Source organism: Asparagus officinalis, chromosome 4 (assembly GCF_001876935.1).
Source record: "Asparagus officinalis chromosome 4, Aspof.V1, whole genome shotgun sequence".
NCBI lineage: Eukaryota > Viridiplantae > Streptophyta > Magnoliopsida > Asparagales > Asparagaceae > Asparagus > Asparagus officinalis.
Window position 1 is genome coordinate 61428527 of NC_033797.1, and position 6566 is coordinate 61435092.

A 6566-nucleotide genomic window follows, 5' to 3' on the forward strand; every position below is an offset into this window, starting at 1 on the left:
AAATTCCTTCTTTAAGAGTCGCTATCGCAACCGGATTAACAGAGGAAGAGAAGCACGAGCGACGTTTGCGAGAACTTGAAGCTTTAAACGACAAACGACTTCAGGCTCAACAACAAATTGAATTATATCAAGCCCGCATCTCTAAAGCCTACAACAAAAAGGTCAGAGAGCGGATTTTTAAGAAAGGCGATTTAGTTCTGGCTAATCGACGACCCATGGTAATGACTCATAAAACCAAAGGGAAGTTTAATCCCAAATGGGAAGGACCCTTTGTCGTGGAGACAGTCTATTCCAACGGAGCTTATCGTCTCATCAACAAGAAAGGCGACAGACTTATGATGCCAATTAATGGAAAATTTCTCAAGCAATATTACCCGTAAGCTACAAGTTTCTTGAGCTTAGCTGGGGGTTGCTCATCAAATGTTTGTCTGAACAAATAAGTTCTCCTACTTTGTATGTCGTCAAGTTAACACTACACCTCTGACGATTTAAAATTCATTTTAATAAAAGAATTTTCCAAAGTCTTTCAGATAGCTATCAGCATAATCTGTTTTGAGAAAAGACCCTAATTTTGACTACGTTCAATACTTTTGAACGCAAGTCCTAAGGTTGCGTTCAAAACATGTCTACAGCTACGTTTCAAGTACTACAGCCGCAGAACCTGACGTTGCGTTCGCACCAACGAACGCACAGTGTGGTCATTTCAACTTCCAGAAATTACCCCAAACAACAATAAAGGGGACCCCCAACAAATTGGAGTGCGTCAGACTTCTCTGAACGCAATTCAAATTTCAGAGCTGCGTTCAGATCTGTTTGAACGCAAAGTCAGAACCATGCGTATTTGATAAAGCCTGCGTTCAGATCATTCAAACACAAAGGAATAATTTTTAGAAATTCCAACATCACAGTAAAGCTGTAACATTTCAGACAAACACAGAAAAATGCAAGAAAAACAGCAGCAGTTCATTTCATGCAGATAGTAAGTGTTTGAAGAAGTAGCATAGAGTTGTTACAAAATCAAACAGCAGCAGTTCATTTCATGCAGATAGTAAGTGTTTGAAGAAGTAGCATAGAGTTGTTACAAAATCATAACCAAAAGTAAGAGTTGCTGGGATTTAAAGTAAAGAGAAACTCATAAGATGAGCTTCTGTATTCGATATGGATTTTTTGTGCTTTGCCAGCACGTCTTCTCTAACTCTCTTATGAAGCTCAGCATCCGAAACCGCAGCAGCAGCAGAGGCCTCCTGTTTTAGCACTTGGACAGCCTCCTTCTCAGCCTGAACTTCTGATGCGAGAGTGGCATCCTCAAGAGTGAACCCTTGGCTTGACGACGTTGCTTCTGCAAGTTCCAGATACGAGCCTTCTTCTCTGAAATATCTGAGGCTCGAACCTTAGCAGCAATTGCCTCCTTCAGCATAGCGTCGCCGATGGCCCATTGGATTTTAGACTCCAAGTCTGTGTGCTGCAGCTCCTCTAGATAACAAGCGGCCCCCGAGTATCGATATATCGTCTCGTCAAAGCGCTTAGCATAGAAGGGGCTGACTTCCGCAAGAGCTTTCAACCCTTCCACAATAGGCGCTCGAAACTCAGAGAAGGAGCCCCACCCATGCATTACAATGCAGAAAGCTTGCCTCACCAGGTTTTCTAAACGTCTGGAAAGAAAAAGAACAGAATGGGGAAACAGACGAACCTTCTCATCACACACCCGCTCGAAGTCCTCATGCCGGAAGATCACAGAGATGGGCGGAATAAGAGGGGCGTCTTCTTGAGATGATCTTTCTCCTTCATCGTCAGACACGACGATAGGTTCAGCGGCAGAAGCCCCACCTTGTAAACGCAACACTTCTACCTTATCGACTCTCGTCAATAGAGCGATAAGTCCTCAAAGTTGCCCTGAACGCAACACTTCTACCTTATCGACTCTCGTCAATAGAGCGATAAGTCCTCAAAGTTGCCCTGAACGCAACACTTCTACCTTATCGACTCTCGTCAATAGAGCGATAAGTCCTCAAAGTTGCCCTGAACGCAACACTTCTACCTTATCGACTCTCGTCAATAGAGCGATAAGTCCTCAAAGTTGCTCCAATCGCAACACTTCTACCTTATCGACTCTCGTCAATAGAGCGATAAGTCCTCAAAGTTGCCCTGAACGCAACACTTCTACCTTATCGACTCTCGTCAATAGAGCGATAAGTCCTCAAAGTTGCCCTGAACGCAACACTTCTACCTTATCGACTCTCGTCAATAGAGCGATAAGTCCTCAAAGTTGCCCTGAACGCAACACTTCTACCTTATCGACTCTCGTCAATAGAGCGATAAGTCCTCAAAGTTGCCCTGAACGCAACACTTCTACCTTATCGACTCTCGTCAATAGAGCGATAAGTCCTCAAAGTTGCCCTGAACGCAACGCTTCTACCTTATCGACTCTCGTCGATAGAGCGATAAGTCCTCAAAGTTGCCCTGAACGCAACACTTCTACCTTATCGACTCTCGTCAATAGAGCGATAAGTCCTCAAAGTTGCTCCAATCGCAACACTTCTACCTTATCGACTCTCGTCAATAGAGCGATAAGTCCTCAAAGTTGCCCTGAACGCAACACTTCTACCTTATCGACTCTCGTCAATAGAGCGATAAGTCCTCAAAGTTGCTCCAAATGCAACACTTCTAACTTATCGACTCTCGTCAATAGAGCGATAAGTCCTCAAAGTTGCTCCAAACGCAACACTTCTAACTTATCGACTCTCGTCAATAGAGCGATAAGTCCTCAAAGTTGCCCTGAACGCAACACTTCTACCTTATCGACTCTCGTCAATAGAGCGATAAGTCCTCAAAGTTGCCCTGAACGCAACACTTCTACCTTATCGACTCTCGTCAATAGAGCGATAAGTCCTCAAAGTTGCTCCAAACGCAACACTTCTAACTTATCGACTCTCGTCAATAGAGCGATAAGTCCTCAAAGTTGCCCTGAACGCAACACTTCTACCTTGTCGACTCTCGTCAATAGAGCGATAAGTCCCCAAAGTTGCTCCAATCGCAACACTTCTAACTTATCGACTCTCGTCAATAGAGCGATAGGTCCCCAAAGTTGCTCCAACCGCAACACTTCTAACTTATCGACTCTCGTCAACAGAGCGATAAGTCCCCAAAGTTACTCCAATCGCAACACTTCTAACTTATCGACTCTCGTCAACAGAGCAATAAGTCCCCAAAGTTGCTCCAATCGCAACACTTCTAACTTATCGACCCTCGTCAACAGAGCGATAAGTCCTTAAAGTTGCTCCAATCGCAACACCTTCCACTCGTCGACTCTTAACAATAGAGCGACGGGACCACAAAGTGTGCCACGTTAATATCGTATTCCTGGCACTTACAGTATTCTTCCAGTATTTAAGGAAAAAGTATAATACAAGAGGAATAAATAGTTGTTGTCGCAATATCAAATTGGCATTTCATTGTTCCATGTCAAAACACGATATGAAAAAGAAACAAAAAAAAAAGCCAAACGGCAGCACTACCTTTATTTAAAGGAAAACAAGGTGGCCTAAGATAAGTGTTGTTCCTACCAAAAGAACGATACAAAAACAGGCTCATTAATTCATCAGATTAAATGAAGTTAGCTGAGACTTAATGTCAGAAAGTTTTTCTTCATGGTCAGCCCGAACCAGCATCTCGGCCCGTTTCCGAAGCTCGTCCTCACTAGACAGCATGGCAGCTACCTCCTTCTTAGCCTCTTCCAGAGCACCAGCTTTGGCACGGTAATTCACCAGGGACGTAGCACTTTTGACGTTGAGCTCAGTGACAATAGATTCTTCTCGTTTGAATTGAGCCTTCATCCTAGTCAACTCCACTTCAGCGGCAGCGATCTTCTCTCGCAAATTCTCCAGAGAAGTATTCGAAAGTGTCAGCTCAACTTGTTTTTGAGCATGTAGCTGTTGCAGTTGTTCAACCTCAACCTCTTCCTCAGCTATATGACGTTGAGCGGCTTCATACTTATTGAGTTCTTCGGCTCGAATATCCTCAAAAGTAGATGCAATCTGCGCTTGGATATCAGCGCGACCCAAAGCCTCCAAGAATCTGAGTTGTCCCTCTAGACGTGAGATAGCTTCAGAGCAGCGCTGAACGACGTCGACGTCACCTACAAGCTTGAGGTTGTTCAAACTATTCGTGAGCATGGGTTTGAAGGTATCAAAAGTATCTCGTCCGGCTAGCACAACCTCAATTATTTTCTTGGTAAGCCCTCTCAAGTAGTCAAGGGAAATCTTGACAAAATCTGGTACGTCTGCGGGGCTCGAAACAGCAATAGGCGACGGTACAGAAACTTCTGAAGATGCTAAGCCAAGTAAAAGACCAGCAGGCGATTTCGGTGTAGTGGCTTGTGAAGGAGTGCCGATATCCAGCTGAGATGGACTCGATTGCAAAGCCATCAGTTCCCCCATTTGAGATGACCTTGGAACGTCTACCACTTCGGTAGAGGCTAGAGAAATTGTCAGTAAAGTCGTCGGTGGAAGAGCCGTTGTGGAGGTCTCCAAACGAGGTGGCTCTGACACCTGAGCTGGTGGTGGTATAAGCTGTTGCGTCGAAGGAGGGGTGACAGTACTCGCTTCATGTATCATAGGATCTGTATGAGAAATTTATTTAAATACAGAGAAAAGATTAGTGGAGCTGAAACAAACGGCACTTACCAGCGAGAGGTAGGGGAATGTAGGCTGACGCTTTGTCGAAAAAGGATGATGGTGGGATATACCAGTCTTCTGGATCATCGCTGTCATCACCCAAGTTGTCATCATTTTCATCACCTCCACCTTGGTCTCCATCATCATTCATATCATCATCACCCCCACCTTGGTCACCCTCATCATTCATATCATCATCGCCGTCGCTATGATCCATGGGCTCATCTTCGCCTATGGAAGAAAATGCTGGTGCATCTTCGGTGATTGTAGGCTTTGTTATGATCCCAGTGGTAGGGCTAAGCTGTGAATCGCCTACAATTGGCAATAACACAGAGGTGGAAGGAGACTTGTCTGTTGCTGGGTCTTGCTGGGCAGTCACAATAGGTTCGGGGACAGGAGGTATATCTTCTACCACGTGAGAAGTAGTGGAGGCAGTATCATGAAGCGTGCCTTCGGGGACAAACTCCGCACCCCCTGCAAAAGATTCATCTCCATGCTCTTCTTCATGCAATGAACGAGCAGAAGGATCATGGCCTCCTAAAGCAGGACTAACTGTGGGGAGAGTAGGCTGAGGCGAGAGTTCCAGAGCAGTCGATTCTTGTTCTTCTTCTTCAGAACGCCATGTTTTCTGAGCGTCCGACATAAGTTTGGAAGCAGGGGGTTCAAGCGTTAACTTCCGACGAGCTCTTTTGTCATACTTGGCTTCTTCGACCGCCCCCAGCGCCCTTTTGCCCGTGGCACTCTGACTCCGGGTCAGAACTCTTGAAGGTTGTACCTTGTGGGTATCCGGTATCCTGATCTCTTCCTGAGCTCGCTCTGGTGACTGTTGCCGTTCCCCCTCCGTAATCGACTTTTCATATGACAAATATTCATTGGCACCCCGGGCACGGAACCGCTTAGCACTCTTCTTTGAAGCATACCATTTGCGGATGTCTCTTAAGCAAGAAGTATTCATGTGATAAGCTAAAATCTGAGAAACGGCCTGGTACCAGGTACAGAAGCTCAAAGAAGTACGAGCATTGGGCGTCTTATGTGGTAGTCGGAATTTTGCTCCGGTACAACCAGCTACTGAGTAGTACCAAGCTCTTGCTCCTTCATACACATTACCTGTGTATGCAAGAGTAGGGTTTGGGTTCCCAACATAGAGCTGATCATAGCCAAATTGCCGAGAAAAACGATAAGGTTGATACGGTTCAATGAAACACTTCCTTCCTTGTCGAAAAATAAGATAGCCCGGACGAATGTTTATGAGCCACCAAAAGGCACCCCTGCTAAGCATGGTGAAAGAATTCGGTCCCGGAGTGTCTTGATGAAGTTCTCCATACGCGCCGCCCTCGAAAGCGGGAAACTTACAAGCAATCTCGTAATTATAATCCCGTCTCAATATTTTACGGAATTTAACTTGATGCCAACTAGCCCACTTAGAGGTTTCTAACTGTTGAACAAGAGGAGCTGAAGTACCACTTGATTCAGGAGTCGTCATTATCGGAGGGCAATGCAACACAAACCAAGACACCAAATAAATGTATGGCATCGGTACTCGAGGGGTTGGGGTCTGAATGATAGTCTTCCCGTCGGAATCCACTTTCTTGACAGCAATAAATTCGGAAGACAGTTCCCGCAAACCACTTTGTAAGCAGCACACCATAGCTGAAAGAAGATTCAAGGGTCGTCCATAAGCTAATAGAACGGCGGGATACAAAACTTCTACTGTAATAGCATCCACTGGCCTAGTGGGGACCACACAACGCTTCAACCAAAGAGTTAGAAAACCAGCAAACAAAGCCATGTCGGAGATTGGGACTTCTGCCTGATAGTGGAAGCTTTCAAACGTGGTAAACGCCGGGAAGACATCCTCCTCTACCTCGCAATCCTCAACCTCGCAAGTATAAT